Source organism: Urocampus carinirostris, chromosome 13 (genome assembly GCF_059441175.1).
Source record: "Urocampus carinirostris isolate Australia breed hairy pipefish chromosome 13, RoL_Ucar_1.0, whole genome shotgun sequence".
NCBI classification, from domain to species: Eukaryota; Metazoa; Chordata; class Actinopteri; order Syngnathiformes; family Syngnathidae; genus Urocampus; species Urocampus carinirostris.
The window spans coordinates 21,046,635-21,068,347 of record NC_142361.1 but is presented as its reverse complement, the minus strand read 5'-3'; the positions used below and the strand labels follow the sequence as shown (position 1 = coordinate 21,068,347).

Genomic DNA, 21,713 nt, shown 5'->3' with positions numbered 1-21,713 from the left:
GCTGACCACCATTACAGCTAGCTGCCTAAGCCACATAAGCAGTTATTATCTCTTTGGAGGCTGACAACCCTGTAAAGTGTTAAAATGATGCAGACTACAGCCAGAAATTAAACGTCCTTTGCAAACGGACAGCATCAATATTTTAACCAAGAATATAAGTATTTTAAATGTGCTCATATAACTCAATAACCTTAACGATAACATAGACAGAGTAGGACGTGACATAATATCCTTCGACTTCTGTTTTGTCAACGAATGACCGATAGGTGAGAAGCTATCCAGCAGCGTGCGTGGATCCCACCAACAGTTCCAAAAATGGCTCGAAAAGCCTGCACCAGAGCAGCAGCTTATCCTCCTAATTGAGAATCCCCCCTCTCCGTGCTCTCTTCCATAAACAGCTTCCACCCTGGAAAGCAGCCGGGGATTCTACAAATTCCTCCGCTGAGCTATTTGAAGTTCGTTTCAAACAACTGCAGCATAAAAGGAAATGTATGTAACGTGTCATTATGAACCCGGCAGAAGGATTACATATTCATGTTGATAATGGTGGGAGATTAAAGTAGATCTGCGTAGACATCCACTTCAATGAATTCTTTAAGATCTCACTAATTAGAGTAATACGAGAGGCAACCATTTTAATGACTTTATCTGGTACGTTAAAAGGCTTATTTTGAGGTCTGGTCAAGACATTTAAGTCATCGTGTTGCTGGGAGAAACAGCGACCAAGATACTTTCAGTTTGGGACGTGGTTGCAAAACTGGCAGACATGAAGGTTCTGAGGACAACTGGAGTTGGCCCCTTTGGACAAAATGCCAGTTTGAAGCATTGTTTCTAAAGCCAGGCTTTTAACAGGCCCGTTGGGCTTTGAGAGGCAGACCAATAAGAATGTCAGCAAGCTGACATTAACCAGGGCCTCATTCTCAGTGAGACCTCCAGGCTATAGCTCCAGGAACGACATCACGAATCATGCTCATGTCCTCATGAAGCTTGCTACTTGACAAAACAAACATTCAATGTGACGAGTTTTTATTTACTAGAATATTGTGGCTTATTAGTCTTTTGTGTTGGTTCACTCAAGGTGATATGTTAGCTATTTGTTAAGGGGTGAAAGGGTCCTGGCCTATTGATGTTTTGAGGTTGCCAATGGCGAGCAATAAAGGATAATGGTACCCTGAAATACCAGGGCCAGGAAGAAATTTGAACTTACAGAAAATAAGCATGGGCTTACTTAATGTTACAAGTAATAAAAATGCTAATGTGAAATGTGTTCAACTATTTCTGTTTCCCAGTGATGTGCAGTGAGGTCCCTGTCAGGTAAGGCACAGTCAGATTTACAAATAACTATATTAAATCTTGTTCATAATTTGATTTGAAAGCAATATATTATCAATAGCATAGGAAAACATGTTTTTTGTCTCATCTAAATTTGTAAAAAAAATATCATTCACTGCTTCTTTTGAAGAGGCGGAGGTGTGCACCAAATCAGAATCCTTGGTCTCCCTATTGCCCTCTGCCATGAGGCAAGAGCATTGCGCGCCTCACTCTGCATCTGCAGATACTCATCATAGTAATACGTTATTTACTAATTGCATTAAAATACACAATATCCACCCATCCATTATTCTCAGTAGGGTCGTGGGGAATTCGCAATATAACATAAACATTTTGCAATTATGAAAAAGAAAATCCAAAAATTGTCAAGTTATTGAATAAGAAAGAACTTTAACCCTGAATAAATACAACAATTTGTTATATTTTTAATGTTATATCCTCATGATAACAATTGAGGCACTGTCATGATTACTTATCATAATTACCTGTCACGCTCGTTTGGCGCCAGCTGCTGCTGGTTACCTGATTGGTTCCCCGTCCTATTTAAGCCTAGTCCTTTCACTCGCCTGTTGTCAGTCCGTCAGCGATCCTCTGTTTCTACAAGGCAAGCATTTTTGACTCTGACTCCCGTCGGTCCCGCTTTTTTCACCCGTTTTCCACCCGTCCGTTCCTGATTTCCCCGTTTGTCTCCGGCTACGACTCGTTTTTTGATCCCGACCACCTTTTGCTCTCCTGTCCCGGCTATCAACCTATATTTCCATCTACAACACTACGACTTCCCGCTCCGGAAGATCCACTTCCGTATTCGGAACACATTCCGATTCTGTGAGCGGCTTGCTTCCCGCATCCAGCTAGCACCGGATCCCTGTTGCTGCCTTTCCTCCATATTTCAATAAACTTGTGAGAAACGTTTTGCGATTGGGTCCTACTTCCGTTCTGGTCGTGAGAGGCACAGCCTCACCTGCGTCTCACCTAACTCCAGGTCAATGCTGTTACCAATGTCCATCATGAAAGACTAATGCCACGTAAAAACGACTAGGATTGAACCACAAAAGAAAAACAAAAAACAAAAAAGAAAAAAAACACACTTTCCTTTGGTAAACACGTTTTTCTACATATAAAGTTGAACTCAACCCAGATGATCTCCCAAACAATGTTTGTGTTTGTAGAATATGAATTACAAAGCAATATTTACCTACTTTTGTCCATCTCAATGAGTGGCGTCTACTAGAAATTACATTTCAAATCGCCTAAGTGTATCAGGTAATATGGTGCTCATTTATTGTATGAAACACATTTTTGAATCAACATCAAAGGCTTGAGGAACTGTAATGTCATATTTACTCAACAGTTAGCTCAAAATGGCAACTTTATGAGATATTAAAACAGATGTGGATTTTGCTGCTCAATTCATATTCCACAGATGCAATTATAATAAAGAATGCTGGTTAACTTGCTTGCCATACATAGAAAAAAAAACATAAAAAAAGAAAACCGGGGTGTTCAACATCCATTTAAAAGGCTAATGCTGGCACATGCAATGATTAACATGTACCGTGTGTTATCATCATTGAGGAAGATTATCATTAGGTAAGAATTGGGTATTTCTGAATCTTGATTTCATACTTTTCGACCGATAAGCCTTTCCAAAAATAGTTACTTAAGAAGTCTTGACCATAATGCAACCCCTATGTCATAAAACATATTTCGATCTCAAGCTAGCTGAAATATCTTTTCAGACTAGAGATTTTGCATCTAAAGTACACACATTAGATGAATACAATTATGACTCACAACACCTGGTAAGCTTTCTCTCCTGGCTTTGATCTCTTTGATCTCCGGCAAAACTAACATAAAATGCGACAGAAACAAAATGAAAATAAATCCAAACAGCTTGCCAACATCATTTTTGCCGTTTCATGTTTTCCGTTACTAACCAAGCCAGCACAAAATTTAGTAATTTTATTCATATTTAGTTTCTTTTGTCTTTTATTAGCATATTTGGTATTGTAGTAATCCAAAAGTAATTGAAAGTAATCCAGTTAAAGTAACCCTACCCAACCCTGGTCGGGATCAAGTGAATGCAACAATACAAAACAACTGTTGCATTTAAAGGGCTGGCATTAGCGCTACATAGTTGTTATTAGAGCTAGTGCTATTCTTTGATTTAAGGAAAAGAAACTAAATTAGAGGAACTATCAAAAGTATTATAAACTGCAATTGAATTGTTAGAAACAATCTTCACAACTTGTGATACCATCAGTCGGTAATGAAGGCGAAAGGACATTTACGATGTCTCGCCGCAAGTTTTTTTTTCGGGACCGGACCGAGTATTCGGACTTTAAAAAAAATAAGGTTGGAGAGAAGAAAGGCAGTTGAAGACATTTATTACAAAGTTTCATAATAAAATCAAAATCAGAGTGCACTCCAGACCAATCGATGAAGACGCGTCTCTCAAGAAAGGCAAAAAATGTTTGCGCCCCTCTGTCACGGTTGCCATGGTGCCCAATTGGCCCCGTCCGTGTGGCGCCAGCTGCAGCTCTTTGACGGATTGGCTTCCCGTCTATTTGGGCTCAGTGCTCTCACTCTTCCTTTGTCAGTCCGTCAATGAACCTCTGCCCCGCAAGACGTGGGTTCTGACTCAGTCTTATTTCCTGTTGGTACTTCCTGTCCAGTATTGTTCCGGTTTATTTCGTCCTGTTTAGTATCGGTTTGCAGTTTCGTTCCCGTCTAGTTTGTCATGTTTATTTTGATATCAATCCTGTCTGTCCCGTCCTGTCCAGTATCGACCCCATTTGTCCGATATCTGCTCTGGCAATTGGCATCGATCTCATCGGGCTCTGGCTTCCCATCATCCCACGCCAGACTGCTGCCTAACGTGCATTTCCCGTAAAATAAAAGGCTTGTGTAAGAAACGTCACGCATTTGGGTCCTGATCCTGTTCCGGTTCATGACACTCTCTTATAAGAGAAAGGCGAGGATTATGCAAAATGTAAATATGAAACTCTAACAAGCTCTCCTGGGAACTCACATTACAAGATAAAAGAAAGGATCTCCATGAACAGTAGTCTTTTGTTAAAACTTCACATAGCTGGATTTTGAAGCTCGTTTGATAGGACAAGACTGACCCATCGGAAAACCTTTGCTGAGAAAATACGAAAAGAAAGGATACAGCAAGTAAATGCCTCATTCAAATATGTGAATGAACGGAGGGGCATAAAACTATGTTATAGTTAAAATGAGTCATGTCATCATTGGAGTAATACTGTGATGATTAAATGATAAACTTACTATAGCTGGAAAACTCATGTTATAGTAACAAAATACCCAGTGACCTATTTTAATAATCTAACAGTAACAATCTCAGCTGTGCTCAGATACTTTGTTGCCTAGCTCATAGGGCATGCTTGACAATAACAAGTCGAATTATTGTCTGAAAGATCGCTTGAGGAGTTTCCTCATCTCTGCTGGATGTTTTGACTGATGCATGGAATGGAAGCTCTGAGCACGTTCCCGAAAATAACTCTCGTGCAACAGGGCTACTTGATAATTGAGTCATAGGATATATCGGCTAAGCGTGAATATAAACAGCAATGTGATAATCCAACAATTTTAAGAGCTATGAGCTTAGCCTCGTGTGAAATTGTCTTGTTGTGAGACTCCACCGGGTCGCCATGTGTCTATTTGAGGAATTTCCCACTCGTGTTGCTAAAAGTTCAGCACATTCAATATCAAATCCGATAAAAATGCGTTTTATAGAACTTTTCAGACACTGAAATGCAATTCAAAAACCGACACCCTGTCCTTTTCTTCCTACTAGACATCCCTGTATGTCAAACACTCAGACAAAGAATGGGAAAATAAAACTAAGTCAATGAAAAGACAATCAAATAAAAACAACCAAGTGCGAGAAAGACTTGCTTCCCGCGTCCAGTGAGGATCGGATCGCGGGCGCTGCCCTTCCTCTTTCTTCCAATAAAATTGTGAGAAAACATTACGCGATTGGGTCTACCCTGTGTGCTGGTCGTGACAGATTTTGGTGTTAAAAAAATAGACGCAACAATTTCTCAAAGTGGATAAAGGTTTAAAAAAGACATCCAATTGGAATTTTCCAGTTACTGGAACTATAATACAGATTCACACGAGACATAAAAAAACTGATTTTGGATTATTGATCCCTATCCAAAGTCCCATTTTTCTATGGTTTAAAGTCAAAATACTACAAATGTTTTTTTCTCATCATTTGTGAAAAAACACTGAAAGCAAAACAGTTCTCTTCAGAACCACTGCTATGATCATTCTGCTGTCAAGCTCAGGCGATGATGCATACTGAAGAACACTTCTATTTGTACTTGAGTATTCAGAGACCCTGCAAAGGGACGTCAAACTACGTCAAACGGAAATTGATTTACAAGGTACACATAGTAAGCTTTTCTCAGTTTACAAGTAATTGACTATAAACGAAAAACGGTAGTGAGATTGTGTAGAAAATTAAAATACTGCTAGGCTTCATTGGTGCCAAGCAGAGGTGGGTGGAGTAGCCAAGAAATGTATTCAGGTAGAAGTACTGTTACTTTGGAATAATATTATTCAAATAGAAGTAAAAGTAGTCATCCAAAGTAAAAGTAAAAAAATACTTGTTAAAAAAATTACTCATGTACTGAGTAACTGTAGCAACGTCGTATTTATTGATTCTTTTAAAACAAGCAATCAGATCATCAAATGATCAAAGTCCATCCAATCAACAAAAAAATACATTTAATTTAAAAGTAGATTAAAATAATCAACGTAAATTGAAGTGCTTTAACAAGCAATAAAATAAACATAGTATAAATTAAACAAATAAATCAAGCGCAAAGTAGCACATATAAAGCCCCAATACTTGTCTTAACAGGCTCTCTAAGCAGAACAACAAGCTAGCCAATGAACTTGAACAAAGGAGACATTGCTTATTGTAGATGGTGTCTGGCACCCTTTTTAAAGGGAACATGCTTTTGATGTGACGCCAGGGGTGCTCCTCCTCTACTGTGTTTTCATAGTCGGTATTGCTAAGCGACATTTTCAATTTTTTTCATCCAGAAACACAATTTCCCCCACCGAAGTTGAATATGGTCACGTGACGAGGCTGCTACATTTGATTGGTTGAACATGGTAGAGCTTGGTGGAGTTCTGAATCAAAATAAATACGCCTTAGCGGAGACAGACAGACGCGTACTTACGTGGAGGGGATTTATAAAGTAACGAAGCAAGGACTTCAATGTTGCCTAATGTAGCAGAGTAAAAGTACCTTTTTTCCCCACAAATTTACTCAAGTAAAAGTATAGGTATTTTAAAAAACTCTTAGAAGTACAAAACTTCACAAAACTTACTCTAGTAAATGTAATGTAGTGAATGTACTCTGTTACTATCCACCTCTGGTGCAGAGTAACGGCAATCATTTTTATATGCTATTTTCTGTCAAAATATAGGGAATTTCGAGAAATCCAAAATGCAAAACTAGTCAAAGTTGGTCGGAAATTAAATGTCAAAAAAGCTCAGCTTTGGGAAATATTTTTATTGGGAGAGATGGGCGAATACCTGTCCCAGGTATCAGTATCAGTGTTGATACCAGGGGTTTTTAAGGCATCGGTACTCACAGTGGTAACTGTTACCTTGTTGTAGACATGTAACATCAGGAACCAGAGGTCAAGGGAATGGTTGATTACCATTGGATAAATGCAATATAATGTTTGGACTTAAAAGCATTTCTTTAGAAATATTCTTCCATGTAGTATTGGTATTGATGATCAGAAAAAATGTCGGGTTTCGCAATGATTAAAAATTTAAAAACGGCAGCACAAATTGACCAATGGTCTTGTTGAAATACTGTTATCTTTCCCCTAGAGCAGGGGTCCGGAACCTTTTTGACCTAAAGAGCCATAAAAACGAAAAGGTTTTTTTTTTCTGGGAGAGAGCCACACCATATATTTTAACCGCCAAACCTGCTCTCCAGACAAATACTAATTCTTCAGCACATTCTATTTCACTGTGTGACATTTGATGATTCCGATAAAAATCCATGAAATAATTATAATCCCAAATCCTGTGCCCCATATAAATATAAACATACCACTTAAAATGTGTCACCTTCCTGCAGTTACATAAAAGTGTTGAGTCTCATTTTGTCCTAAATAATGGTTTTAAAACAAGGTGCGAGCAAGTTATTTTGCAAAAATGTCACAAAGTACTGAAAACGAGGACACCCTCAGTCCGCCCATTCCTACCGCTCACCAATCAAATTGCTCTAGGTGCTTTGCTAGAGCTTCTGGGTTTGTTGTGTGGCTTTTCATCATAAAGTGGCTCAACGGTCAACATAGATTGTTTAATAAACTTCCATATAATTGATTATTTAGCGATTTGACGCCAAAAACGGGTCTGTTGGTGTGACTGTAAACTGTAATCAAAATACATATATACATACTGGATTGAACCTCTTAAATATTTTTTAGTATTTCAGGCTTGCACGTGTGACAACTGGCTCCATAGATAACGATAGAATGAATGAATACGCAGATCCTTTTTTATCTCCGAGCCATACGTACTCATGAAAAGAGCCATTGATGGCTCATGAGCCACTGGTTCCCGAGCTCTTACAGTCTACTTTTGAAAAACATCTCCATATGTTGCTAAGGGAAGGACACTCAGGACCGTAATAGAACAATGAACATCCCATTTTCTTACTCACACTTGATCAATGCGATTTGTGTGATGGTGAGTCAACCTCGCGTGCAAATTCTTTTCTAAAATATTGTCCGGCAGCTGCAGTGACACTGTATTTCTCTATGAGCTGTTAATAGAGAGGAACAGATGGGCGAGAGGGGTGTGTCCCGTGCAATCCCATCATCAGAGCGCAAATTGCATTTCAGATGCGTCTTTTTTCCTGCAATTCGAAAACACAAATCGTCACACTTCACTCTCCACTTCAACCCTGAAGAAGAAAGCGATTGAGGGGGAAGGGGAGTGGTTGCTAAGTAACCTGCTGGAACCTCAGGACGCGATCAAAACAGAAAAAAACGTGTTTGTGTTGGACGTACACTTTATCTGAGTGTTTTTCACCCGGTGTGCCGTGAGACCTTGACTAGCGTGCCGCAGGAAATTACCCAATTTTATCTTCTTTTATTTTTTTTCATAAAATGATCAAGCGAGAAACTAACATTCATCCATATCAGTCAGTGACAGAAATTCACTATTTTCTTTTCACCAATTTTCTGCTCATGAGGCAGCACAGTATATTTAATACTTAATGTTTTGTTTGATGAAGCGTTTACGAATTCTGTGAAAAAATTATCAAATAAAGAAAACATATTGCAAATAATGTTTTTTTTATTTAAACTTTTTGCCTTTATTAATCTCCTCCCCCCCAAAAAAAGAAAACGTCTGTTATGTTATGTTATGTTATGTTATGTTATGTTATGTTATGTTATGTTATGTTATGTTATATTACAACAACTTGTGACTGTGGCAGAAAGTGCGTTCCCAATTTTCCAAAAGTGTTAGGGGATAGAGGAAAACATACAAGAAAAAGTGGCTTGGAGAAATAATAAATTGGTTTTAATTGTCATCACCATTAGCCTTTATGAAATGTCTTTAATATAATACTGTATATTACTGCTTATTTATCAGAGAAATTGATGGAGTGAATAAGTATGGTTCTTGTTTTACTTAAAAACAGAATAAGGAAAATCATTTTTTGTATCAGCAGATAATTTTTACTCATTTTATGTATTCTTTTTATGATTTTTGATTTTTTCTGAAAAAAAAAAAAAAAAAAAAAAAAAAAAGATAAAAAAAGGTTCAAAATATGCTGAAATCTCAAATTAGTGCTAACCAAAATTAAACAAAAGACAAGAAATAATGTTTTAATTTCAATTTAGGAAACATGCTAATCTAGGCTTTATGAAACAAATTTTCACAACAAACTGGTGACAGGAAAATATTTTTAAACATTTTCAATGGAAGGTGTGCCTTGGATTTTATTTCAATGAGTAAAAGAGTGCCTTAGCTCTAAAATAGTTTGGAAAGACTGTCTTTTTCCATCAAATATTTCAAGAACTACTGATGCACACATTTTCGGGATCCAGACAATTCTGCTTCAAATTATCCAAAGAGAATTTTCGTTTTTAGAAAGAAAAAACAAAAACAAATTAGGCTTCTGTAAGAGCAATCTTGTGATGAAGTAACATCTAAAGTGAAACAAGCCATGTGAAGCTGGTTTTCACTTGGGGGCAAGTTTGTGCACGACACAAGAAGGAAGGAGATGCAGGACGCTCTCAAAATGGGACCTCTATCAAGTTTTTGCCAACAGGCCATTTTCTCAAATGTTTGCGGGTCCCTCTACTTCCAAGTTTTTGCCAGCCGATAGCTGGGCCTTTGACCAATGCTAACAGTACAAGGCTAACTTACTGCAATGTAGCTATTTTAATACGTAAACACATACTTTGTGTGTGACATTTAGTCTTTTCATCCCAGGAGTAGATTGGCTGGCACTAAGCTATGAATGGGAAGACTTTATTTCACTATTACAGTGGGACCTCGCTACTTCGCGGTTCGACGTTCGCGGCTTCAGAGCTTCGCGGTCTGTAATGGTTAAAAAAAAAAAAAAAAATATATATATATATATATATATATATATATATATATATATATATATATATATATATATATATATATATATATATATATATATATATATATATATATATAGTGACGGAGCGAGTTTGGCGGACGCGGCGTCACACGGCGCGACGCGAGAAAAGGCGGCGGGCGTGATCGGGCTACCCCCGTAGCTGAGGGGACCCCAGCTACCCCAGTAGCGTGGCGCGACGACAGGCGGCCGTCCGCGCGCGGCGGGCGAAAGGCGGCGGACGTGCACGGGACCCCCGTAACTGTGTCAGTGTCGTGCGTATCGCGCCTGAAAGTACCCGCGCCGCGGGTTAGGAGCTCGCTCGCGGGAGCGACCGAAAGGCACCCGCGGTGCGGCGCAAGTAAAAACCCTGTCGTGAATTTGTCTCCAATCGTCCCGGGCGGACGTAAAATCGCCCAGCTGTACGACTCTTAGCGGTGGATCACTCGGCTCGTGCGTCGATGAAGAACGTAGCTAGCTGCGAGAACTAATGTGATTTGCAGCTGCGATTGGCTGGCCACCAGTTCAGGGTGTCCCCTGCCCACTGCCCGGAGATGGCTGGGATGGGCTCCAGCCCCCCCGCGACCCTAATAAGGATAAGCGGTGCAGATAATGAGATGAGAATTTTTTTTTGTTTGTTTGTTTTTTTTGAAGGTGCCACTTCGTGGATTTTCACTTATCGCGGGTGGTTTTGGCCCCCATTAACCGCGATAACCGAGGTCTTACTGTACTATTATTTTACTTTGGTAAATGTGCCAGTAAACTAATTGGTTGCATTAGACTGCGTTGACCATCATCATCAGTTCCCGCCAACTCCCATTTTCTGTTACTATTCACTATTCAAAGCTACCCCACCCTCTCAAAAATAAATACTCTCAAAAAAGAGTCCAACAAGTATGTACTGTGCTACAAGCTAGTTATTTTTCATTCTAATCAACCATTTTACATAAAGTACTAAGACCTACCTTGTGTTGTTTGTATTTTCGAGCCCTCTATAGTTTGACTTATTTTGTAACATTTTGATGTAAGACTAGATACATATTTTTTTTAAGTTATGCTAATTTAATTAATGAACCACTTGCATTTTTAAATTAATTAAGTTAGTCAGTTTATCTTGTTCCTTTGTTAGCAAATCAAAATAGATAATTTACCATATGTACTCACATACAAGCCCAAATTATACCTATAAAATACGATTGTGAATTTATAAGATCGGCTTATATGCGCATAAAACAGCATGAACACTAGGGGGCGTAGGACAAGGATAACCAGCCAAGCCGTGTGCTCATGCTCCCCCCTCACCTGATCCTTTACTGTTCAGTCAATTAGCGATGTTCAGATTTTATTTGAGAGGGACAGCATCTCATTTTATTGTGATATGTGCATTTTATTGGCCTTTTAGCCTTTAATAATGGGTCCTAAGAAAGTTAGCAATAAAGGGAAAGGAAAGTGGATAACTGACAATGATGATCGAAGGAGGAAATACGAAAATAATGTATGAGTGTCTTAAATGAACAGTAAAATAGTTTTATTTTTTAATATAGTTTTAGCTACGTGTTTGAGTCATATTTTGGGTATGTATTTCTTTTAGTATGTGTCTATTAAAACAGCAGTTTTAGGGGGTAGGCTTTTTGCGATTTAGGCTTGTATGCAACTAAATGCAATATTTATTTTTTGGCATTTCATTTTTGGTCCTTGCGTTTCACATTATTGGTTTTCGGTTTCGGCCGCAAATTTTAATTTCAGTGCATCCCTAACCTGTTTTTATCATATGTAAATCCGAGAAAAGAGTTTAGGCTTTCAATCTTGGCAACCATGGGGGGATGTAATGGTGGTGGGAGGCTATCGAGTGACACTTGAAATCTTTCATCAATATTCATAACTCTGCAGCATTCGTTCCAAGCAGTCCTGCACTAATCCCCCTTTGTCCTGCTTCAGTACGACAAAGACTCGAGAGACAAATAAACAGAATGAAATGAACGTGAAAGTGTAAAACTAGTAGTTCCGGCTTTTGGTGTGACAAAACGGACCTCGGTTGAGCCACAGGCTACCCAGCATGCAAACTGAGCAGCCGGTCTGTGTAAACACTCATGTCTCCTTTCATGTCATGTTGTACGAGGCAAGTGTGTGTTTTTCGCTGCTGAGTCAATACATCGAAACTAAACAGCATGTTGTCCTCTTGCGACATGAACTACTGTCACTGTCAGCACAGGAGAAGCAATGGATACTGACAGACTGTACTGTAGTAAAGTGTATCGGAATATTTTGTTTGAATTACCAATGCACTACGGATAGGTAAAAAATACATTATCTGATTAAATCATCCATTCAACCGTTATCTGCACCGCTTATCCTCAGTAGGGTCGCCGGGGTGCTGGAGCCCATCCCAGCAATCTTCGGGCAGTGGGCAGGGGACACCTTGAACTGGTTGCCAGCCAGTCACAGGACACACAGAGATCACTCTCTCGTTCATACCTAGGGACAATTTGGACCAGCCAATTCACCTGAAATGCATGTTTTTGGAATGTACGAGGAGACTGGAGTGCCCGAAGAAAACCCACGCAAGCACGGGAAGAACATGCAAACTCCGCGCAGGAAGGTTTGATACCATGACCTCAGAATTCTTCCGTACACATGCTAACCACTGCGCTGCCATGCTGCCTCTTATCAAATAAAATAAAACATATTTATTAAAGACTTGTTCCTTTGTCACCATTTTCCCCATTTCACACTTATTTCTCGAAAAAAGTACTATAAAAATTGGAGATTTACAAAATCATGCACCTAGGTTCCTGTTTCTCTGTATGTGTCTCCCTTTCTCTCCCCTCTCTCCTATCCCTCTCGATTTTACTTTATGTCCAGTTTGAATTTTCCTTTCAACAGCTGTGGTCACTTGTCTTCATTTTACCAAGGTTTTTCCTCCTATCACAACTCATCCTCACTTTAATTAGTACTCTTTCCCCTTGGTTCCTTGCTCGTTTATTGGCTTTCTTGTCAGGTCCTAATTACTCTTGGATGGATCAAAATAATATTGCATTTGTGTGTGACATAACTGCTCTTTTAAAGTTTTATGTTCTGTTTTTTTAAAATTAGGCCCTTCTATTAACTGGTTGCCAGCCAGGCGCAGGGCACACAGAAACAGAAGACTCACTCGCTCATTCACACCTAAGGACAATTTGAACCGGCCAATTAACCTGACATGCATGTTTTTGCTGGCAGGGGGAGACACGGGGAGGATGCCGTCGCTGGACTTGAACCCTGAACCTCAACACTGTGGGGCTGCGTCCTAACCACCCATGCCGCCCATGCTATATCAAATGATATCATATTATTATTTTCCTAATTTTACTTGGATAATATGTTAAAGAAATATAAGATTCATATTTGAAATGAAAAATATGTCGGCATAGATTTTTTTGCCGCCTCGATCCTTTCGAAAACAAAAAGTACTGTGAAGAAAAAATTCATACATCAATTGTACAAGAAAATAAAAAGAAATGGTGAGGTACAGAAAAAGCGTGTGAGAAAATGAACCACGATGGAGACGATTCTCATCTACAGCCCCTGGCCACAGAGGGAACTGTGTCCTGCGAGACACCCTGGCCCCCGTTGAAGCCCCGCCCTCCTGCAACGATCTGATGTTGTTGTTTTCTTGCATAAAACATAAACATGGAGACTGGGTGGTTAGTGCGCAGCCCCACAGTGCAAAGGTTCAGGGTTCAAGTCCAGCTACCGCAGCCTCCCCGTGTGGTGTTTGCATGTTCTCCTCGTTTCCTCTGTGCACTCCGGTTTCCTCCCACATCCCCAAAAACATGCATGTCAGGTTATTTGGTCCAAATTGCCCTGAGGTGTCACAACCATTTCAGGGTGTCCCCTGCCCACTGCCATTGTCCCTATGTGTGAATGAGCGAGTGATTGGTTGTCTGTCTCTGTGTGCCCTGCGATTGGCTGGCAACCAGTTCAGGGTATCCCCTGCCCACTGCCCGAAGATAGCTGGGAAGGGCTCCAGCACCCCCGCGACCCTACTGAGGATAAACATTTGAAATCTGCATCCTCATGACAAATTTGAGTGAGGGGATTGCTGTCTTAACAAATTCATTTTTTCTCAAACCAGGATCCTAATATTTACACAAAATGATAATAGGAACGTGGTTTTCGTCGGTCCTTGGACTCGTTTGTTGAATTATTTGTTTGAGGGTTAATATTTTATCAAGCCTGTGTAGTGTCATGTTGCGCACATCACTTGGACTGAAAGCTACAATCTAGTCCCAAGACTATGAATGAGACGGTGGGAAACAGTGACCAAATGAATGAGACGTGCTACCAATTTAAATTTGACAAATACAGTAACTTGAAAAAGTCTAATTTTTAAGAATCACGATCGTGAAAAGAAACATTTTTTCAACAATTTCTATTGTGCTAACCAATACAACATTGAAAAGTAAACATTGCAAAAATATTGACCCCTTTGAGTTAATACTTCGTGCGACCTCTTTTTGCTGCGATTACAGCCACAAATCTTTTGGGGTATGTCTCTACAAGTAGGGCACGTCTTGAAACAGAAATATTTGCCCATTCTTCCTTACAAAACAGCTCAAATTCCTTAAGATTTTAATGGTGATGGTTTCACAAATGCTCTACAACAGAGGTGTCAGCTAATTTGAGCTGGGGGCCATATGCTAATAAGAAAAATCTCATGGGGGCTGGACTAGAAGTATTGAGAGAAAGAAAGACAGAAACAAAGAAAGACAGAAAGAAAGAAAGAGAGAAAGAAAGAAAAAAAGAGAGAAAGAAAGAAAGAAAGAAAGAAAGAAAGAAAGAAAGAAAGAAAGAAAGAAAGAAAGAAAGAAAGAAAGAAAGAAAGAGAGAGAATAGGAAAGAGAGAAAGATGAGAGAGCCACATGCTAAAAGACAAAATCTTTGGACTTGCAGGTTTAAAAGGAAAGAAAGAAAGAATGAGAGAGGGAGAAAAGGGGAGAAAAGGAATGAGAAATTTAAAGAGAGAGAGAGAACATGGGAGACATAATAAGACACAGAAATGAGATAGAGAAAGAAATAAAGAGAAAGAGCTATAGTTAGAGAGAAATAAAGAGAGAATAATAAAGAGAGAGAAAAAGAGAACAAGAAAAAGAAATAAAAAATAGAGACAAAATGAGAGAGAGAGAGAGAGAGAGAGAGAGAGGGAGGGGGATAGAAAAAAAGGGACAGAAAGAGACAGAGTGAGAAGGAAAGAGAAAAAAACAAAAACAAAGAAAGAGAGAGAAAGAGAGCAACAAAAAGAAAAAAAATTGAGAGAAAAAAGAGAGAGAGAGAGAGAGAAAGAGAGAGACAGAGATGCTACTACAGATGCTTTGCCGGATTAAAATCCTTGGCGGGCCTGATTCAGCCCGCGGCCCGCCTGTGCTCTATGGAATGAAGGTCTGGACTTTGGCTTGGCCATTTTAACACCTTTATAATGTTAGTTTTAAACCATTCCCAGGTAGATTTGGCTTCATGTTTGGGGTCATTGTCCTATTTGAAGCTGAACCTGCGCCCCATTTTCAGGTCTCTTGCAAACTCCAACAGATTTCCTGTCAGAATCGCCTTGTATTTGTCTCCTTCCATCTTCCCATCAACGCAAACCATTTTCCTAGTCCCGGCTGAGGAAAAGCAACCCTAGAGCATTATGCTCCCACCACCATGTTTGACAATGGGGGTGGTGTATTCAGGGTGATGCGCGATGTCACTCAAATGTAAAGCTTTGCATTCATTGCCAAAAGTTTAATTTTGGTCTCATCTGACCAGAGCACATTGTTCCATATGTTTTTGATGTCTCCTATGTGACTTCTTCTTTCAAACAGGCCTTTTTATGGTATTCGTTTAGAAAGGGCTTTCTTCTTGCCACTCTTCCCTGTAGAGCATGACTAATATTTGTCTTATCCACAGACTGTCCCACTTCGGCTGTGCATGACTGCATGTTATCGAATGTGTTCATGGGCCTCTTGGTTTATTCTCTGATTAGTTTTCTCCTTGTTTTATCCTAAAGTTTAGAGGGACTGCCAGGTCTTGGTAGGTTTGCAGTGGTCTTAGGTTCTTTCTATTCTGATATTATTGCTCACAATTTGCTCTGGGAGATTTGTAAATGTTACAAAATCGTCTTGTATCCCATTCCTGCTTTAAACTTTGCCACAACGTTAACTGTTGGACTGCCTGGTGTTTTCTTTGGTCTTGATAATGCTGTCTGTCCTTAAGTGTTTTCCTTTACAGGCCTCTTGTCATTGTAAGTCATTTAAGTAAACATTGGATGAGTCAGGCTGAGTGGTTAGAGCGTCCGTGCCACAGTTCTGTGGTCATGGGTTGAAATCCAGCTGCTAGCCTTCATGTGCGGGGTTTGCATGTCTTCCCGTGCTTGCGTGGGTTTCCTTCGTGCACTCCGGTTTCCTCCCACATTCCAAAAATATGCATTTCAGGTTAATTGGCTGGGTGAAATTCTCCCTAGGTGTGAGTGGGCGAGTGAGTTGTCTGTCTCTGTGTGCCTTGCGACTGGCTGGCTTCTAGTTCATGGTGTCCCCCACAGCATGAAGATAGCTGAGATGGGCTCCAGCACACCCGCGACCCTACTGAGAATAAGCAGCTCAGATAATGAATGATAGATCAGTCAAAAGTCATCGGGAACTTCTGGAGTGAGAGAACAGGAAGGCAACATTTTTGCACCTACATTTCATTTTCTTTGTTTTAAATATGATATAAGATTAAGTTTGATCCACTTGAAGAATGTGTCACACATTTTGGGGATTGTTAAAAAAAACATTTTTAGTGGTATAGCTTTAAGTTTGAAGCCTGAAACGAGGCAATAGGACTATAAGTTGTTGGTGGCCCAATACTTTCACTAGGCACTGAAAATAGAGTATATGCATGTAACAAAACAAATAAACTCCGACTTGACTTATGTCCCTGTCCATGTCACATGCTGTTCTTTGTCCCGCTAGACCCCGATGTTAAACATTCGGGTCGCCTGTGTCAATAAGAGGAGGTGACTCCCATTAGACGAACATAACACTGGCTACATTTAAAGGCAGGCAATAGTCCGATTAGAAACCAACTATTGCCAGTATTCCAATGATCTAAGGCAATTTAAACAAGCACAGGGATCCGATTCAGGTCTTAGTCTGACTGTTTGTATTCCGATTGCAAAGATCGGGTTACTCCTTTCATTTTCCGAGTACTCGTGCACGTATACGCATTCGAGAAATCCGATTGCTTGTGCGCACGTGCAGTTTCTCTCATCTGGGATATTTTCTCCTGCAAAGCACTGTGGGACTTGGAGTGCAAAGACAAGTGACGTACACAAACTCCAGTTTAAACTCTGTGAATTGGTTGATTTCTCCAGGACATTTTCCGTTTCATATATATAAATGAACAAAAAAGGAATCATAAAAATAATCATTTACTTTTTTGCCTCGCCTTCGTTGAAAAACTGATCCAATGACATCTGATTTTGCTAGCTTTTGATAATCTGTCGGAAATGCGCGAGGCAGACGTAGCGATAGCCGGATTTGTCAACACTATTTCAGGGTGGTTCCTTTTCACAAATTCAGAGAATCCATGGATTTTTGCTAAAATGTCTTCAATTTGGGCTTGATTGAGAGTATAAGACGATAACAAATTCGCAATTATAGATCTTTGTAGGGCTTTTACTTTCAGAGTAAGAAAGTAATTTAGAAAGGGACTGGCTAACTGCTCTAGCATCTGGTGTCCTCTAGTTGAGCCAAGTCTCCCTGATGGTTAAAATACAAGTATCCTAAATGTTCCGGTTTCCCACTACTTGTAGCTCCAGGTCATTTATTTTATGGTTAATGGATCTGGCGTGACTGAAATAAGGCTCCACAGGGGTAGCTTGTGAGGGTTGTTAGCTTAGTTGAGCAATAGGCCGGACCTTCTGCCTCGCTATTGCTTTCTCTCCCGACGACGCCTCATTCGATTCCCGGACCCAACAACAATCTAAGGAGCAGCTCATGGTGATCAACTTTTCTTTGCGTTCTTCTGACTTTCACCAGAGTCCAATTTAATTGATAAATCTATTTTGAATTTAAAGAGGCGCTAAATGCCAGTTTTTTGGGATTCTGGAGACGTAGACTGCGCATGCCAACCCCCAGCTGTTTGACTGACAGAATACAGCAGCCTATCACAGTCGCGTACGCAAATAGTCACGCCCATCCAATACACGCACATTCAATCTGCCCCATGCAGCACTGGCCGTGTGCTTTCTCTTCCCACAATGACGGTGGAATCAATGGCAATAAAGAACATTAAACTCAAAATCTGCGAAGAAGTTTAAGGGATAAGCACGGAGTTACGAGGGGTCTATATCACTATATCACCAGCCAATTGCAGGGCACTTTTAGACTATAATAATAATAATATACCCTGACATTCACACCTATGGACAATTTGGAATGTTTGTCTGACATAAAAAAAAAAAAACAAAAAAAAAACATATATATATATATATATATATATATATATATATATATATATATATATATGTGCACATGAATTAACACATAGACACTCTTATATTGTTATAAATATATTTTTTTAATTATTGTAAAAGTATCTTTTATAAAACATTTTTAAAGAAAAAAAAATCATATCAATGAACACATGAATACAAAAATAAATACGCCCTCATTAATATATTTCTTTATTATTCAATAATATATTCTTATTTCAGAAATGTTCAATAGTACTGTGTTTTCCAAAACTATCTTCCAAATACTAAGTACATAAGGTCAACTATTTTACCGCGATTTGAATATTTTTTAATGAAAAAACTAATTATTTATTTGATTTTTCCTATAGTAAAATAATGTTTTGTAATATTTTTAATACAAAAAAAATATTCTTTGGATGAGGACAAATTCCTATCACATGCCATAATTTTACTGGGTTGAAACTTTTTAGTGAGTAAAAGTCCGAAAAAAACTGAAAATCGAGCGAAACATAAAAAGTATCCCAAGAACTACTTTTACTCATAGCAACTACTCTATAGCTTCAACTATATAACGTACTGGTTCAGTTCAATGGTCAATGGTTAACGAACTTTACTCAGCTTTTCTAGACCATAACACAAGTACAATAAACAAATAAATGTGGGAAATGATTGCGTTCGCTTAAAACGGGAATTGTTAGAAGCAAAATGAGGTGCAAATTCAACTATTAAAAATACCCAATTACAGTTTATGCGAAATATCCAATTAGCATCCAAGCCTGTAACAAAAGCCCCATGTGCAAAAAAAAAAAAAAAAAAGAAAAGGTAGTAATAAATCCAGTCCGTCATTAATGCAGACGGTGGGCAATAAAGTCATAGAGGGGCTTTAGCTGCTGGCCATGCGGCACTTCAGTCTCCGCTTGCTGCACTGTTAAAAATTTCCTTTTGCCGCAATGAATGACCCCAAAACAACAGAAAACGCTTGGCTTTGCTCAAATCAACTCCATTGACAATTAATAGATGGAAACCCTGCTGCAGCATCAGCAACTGTCCCGTCAAAGTCAAGTGTCATTAAAAGAGTGAGGTTGCCAAGGTAACTCATTAACATCAACACAAACAAAATAAAACGTGGAAAAAGCGTCTTACCTGTGTTTTCTGCGAATAATCCAGTGTTGTGGTGCCTTGTGCGCGTCGCACTGTGCTCGGATGGTTTCAGCTTGTCAAACACTGTCCTTTGGGCGCGCACATGCGGACGCGCGCGCGCACCCAGACACTCAACAAAAGCCTCGGCTGCGTCAAGCTGCAGCAAAATCAGCAGCCCTTCACAACAAAAGCATGCAGCGAAATTGCCATTTTTTTGTGAAAGTGCAATTCGGAAGTGGTAGTAAGTGTCGTATCTGTTTCAATTTCCTTTAGATTCATTAAGACAATTACTACTAAACAGATGGTTTACAGATCCCCTATTCGCCAAAGTTCTCATGGAACCACTGATGTCATTGTGGGGGAAATTATGGTTTGATTGTGCCTTTTTATGTTTTCATACTCAAAGGTGTTTTGATTCTATACTACAAGTGTTTTCAAGGCAGCCAAAGCCAGGTGCTGTTTGTATTCTTACAATAATTGTATCATCAAGTTCCTAGGGGTGCACATTACAAACAAACTCACCTGGTCCGTAAACACTGCATCACTGGTTAAGAGGGCACAGCAGCGCCTGTACTTCCTGCGGAGGATGAGAAGAGCCCACCTGCCCCCACCCTCCCTCATTACATTCTACAGGGGCACCATAGAGAGTATCCTGACCAGCTGTATCTCTGTGTGGTGTGGAGGCTGCAGCGCTACCGACTGGGGTAGTGTTAGGAGGGTAACGAGGACAGCAGAGAAAATAATCGGGACTACACTTCCCTCCATTCAGGACATTGGCCAGAAGCACTGCCTATCCCATGCTAAAAACATTACCGGGGACCCCTCTCACCCCCATCATGGACTGTTCACTCTGCTAGCCTCTGGGAAGAGGTACTGCAGTGTGCGGTGCAGGACCACCAGGCTCCGCAATAGTCTAGTCCCCCTGGCCATTAGACTGTTAAATGGTCAATCTAACATATAGTTAACTTAAATCTAAACGGCTGCTAATCTGACTTTTGCACTACTGGCAGTTTTTTTTATAGCTTGCCACTCCTGCACATTGCTCTCTGCACTATTGTAATTACAGCGTTATTGTTACAGTGTTAATGTTACTGTGTACCTGACTTGTTAACCTGACTGCCCATTTTGCGCATCTGGTTAGCTACTCTTCTTGCACTATCGGAACTATGGTAAAATACTATACGTAGCCAAAATACAATACAACATTATTTATATCTGTACATTCAAGGAAACTGTGGGGGTCAGATGCATCGACATTTCGTTCTGTATACACGTGTACTAGAATGACAATAAAGTAGATCTGAATCTGAATCTGAATCTGATCTTGGGGCCTACTTACTATTAATCAAGGTATTCTTCACTTTAGTGCCGGGAAGTCTGGTCACAAGCTTGGCTCCCCTGATATACTCTCTTGATTTTACGGTAACTTTGTTCTTTTAAGTTACAAAAGTTTCAGTTTTCTTACCGTTCATTTATTGTGCTTGCATGTCATCTAGCGACCAACAGTATATCGCTCCATGTGATCATGTGATTTTGTTTATGCCATCAGATGCGTTTCATGTAATCATGTGATCTTGTTTAAGCCAATCAGAGGTGTTGTTTTATGCCTGTGTTTTGAATAAATGCGCCAGTAGTTATCAGATGTGTGTGATTCCTCTCTGAGCCGACCTTGGAACCAGATTTAGGGGAAAGCTCAGGTGGTATGTACCTCCGATGAAAGAGCTACCCAACATCATTACCTGACTCAGAGTGTTTCTCACTTTACCTTAATACAATCTCAACTTTTAACCTTGACAGTCATTTTTTTTCTACAATTACGTCAGATGGAATTTAAATAGCGTAGTGTATTTTATATCATTTGATTTTAACTTATGACTTCAACTGTTTTGAGATTTTATCCGACAAGTTAAACCAGGTGTCTCCAATGTAGTGCCCGCAAGAAACCTGGTACTTTTTAAAAAAAATACTCATAGTTCAAGTAATTTGCATTTATTGTACACAACATGAGGCTCACATAGAGGGAGCTGCCATGATTGTCAGCTATCTTGCCGCTACCGCTACCCCCTAAAAACAAAACACTTGTAAAAGGCTGGGAAAAAAGAGAAA

At 39.6% G+C, this 21,713-nt stretch overlaps 1 protein-coding gene across 3 annotated transcripts in view; it reads right to left on the bottom strand.

Annotated features, from left to right (window-relative positions):
• sorbs1 (sorbin and SH3 domain containing 1) overlaps nt 1-19,736 on the bottom strand; it is a 90,748-nt gene extending 71,012 nt beyond the window's left edge. For all 3 annotated transcript variants that reach the window (XM_088350859.1, XM_088350856.1, XM_088350858.1), the window contains exon 1: nt 19,611-19,736. The gene's annotated coding sequence lies outside the window, so the exon portion shown is untranslated. The remainder of the gene's footprint in view (nt 1-19,610) is intronic.
• Nucleotides 19,737-21,713: the final 1,977 nt, after the last annotated feature.